The sequence below is a fragment of the Austrofundulus limnaeus genome, unplaced genomic scaffold (genome assembly GCF_001266775.1).
Source record: "Austrofundulus limnaeus strain Quisiro unplaced genomic scaffold, Austrofundulus_limnaeus-1.0 Scaffold22, whole genome shotgun sequence".
In the NCBI taxonomy this organism is placed as follows: domain Eukaryota; kingdom Metazoa; phylum Chordata; class Actinopteri; order Cyprinodontiformes; family Rivulidae; genus Austrofundulus; species Austrofundulus limnaeus.
Genome location: NW_013952424.1, coordinates 1,272,216 through 1,273,573, shown reverse-complemented (window position 1 = coordinate 1,273,573; position 1,358 = coordinate 1,272,216).

The following is a 1,358-nucleotide window of genomic DNA, read 5'->3' as shown; positions in this document are numbered from 1 at the left end:
AGTGGACATCATTCAGTAAACTGTCCCGTCGGGAAATATGTCGCTATGTCACACAGTGGAGTCTCTCTGATTGGTTGACGCGGCGCGACGAGCTGCAAAAGTTCAGATTTTCTAACTTCAGCGATTTGAGCATCAAGCACGTCAAACGCTCAGATCGTTCAAATCGCGCTGCTCTAATCGCGCTTGAGGCGCTGCAGCACTTCCCGACGCTGATTGAAGCGTGTCCACCATAGACTTTGTATGTAAACCTGCTGCTCCTGATGCTGAAATCGCGTTTGGTGTGAACGCACCATAAAAAATGAAGTGTTGAACTTAACTGTGTGATGTCTGTTTCCACTAAACCGAGTTGAGCAAATTACACATCGTGTTTGCTTTATTTGCATTTTGTCTGTATTTATTTTCATTTGCTTTACAGCAGAGGAGCCCAAAGTGGGGCCCGCGGGCCAAATTTGGCCCACCAAGCCATTTGATTTGGCCCACCAACAGATGCCAAAGTTACAAGGTTGTAACCTGTTATCCTATGTAAAAACACAGTATTTCCATTGGTCAAATGACTATATAAAAGGGCTGTGAAGGTAGTTTTCATTCATGGGGCTGACTTTATCTTTGATTTAATAGGATTAACATGAACATGAAATGGCAAGAAGACATGTTTAGATCAGATTTAACCCCACATGTAGATTTGAAAACTTTATAAAGACACAAAAACTCATGTTTTATCAATTTATGAAATGTCCCATGAGCCTTTGCTGCGTGAGCATATGGCAGACTTTCTCCAAGTGCGCAGACTAAAACAAAAGAGGGCCATTGCGTAGGTTAATCATTAAAAATATAGAACTTTACTTTAAAAAGTGTTTGTATTTCATGTATTATATTACTGCATTTGGCCCGCAGTCCCCTATAGATTTTCATTTTGGCCCTCTCAAGGAAAATGTTTGGGCACCCCTGCTTTACAGAAAGCACAAACAACTCCTTTCATGATGAGTTCTGGCCATATTTAAATTGTGATGGCGTGAACGGAGGTGCTAATTTTTAAAGTAAAAAAGCAAAAAATAAATTTATATGTTTTGAATTTAACAAAATAAAAGTAAAAGTTGCGGTAAAAACCACTTCGTAAAATTATAAATCAAATATACAGCGGGTAAAATAAGTATTGAACACATCACCATTTTTCTCAGTAAATATATTACTAGAGGTACTAATGACATGAAATTTTCACCAGATGTCGGTAACAACTCAAGTGATCCATATATACAAAGAAATCAAACCCTAAATGTCCAGAAATGAAGTTATTTGTAATAATGTGGAAAGGCACAGTAAAACGGTATTGAACACATGAAAAAAGGGAGGTGTAAAAA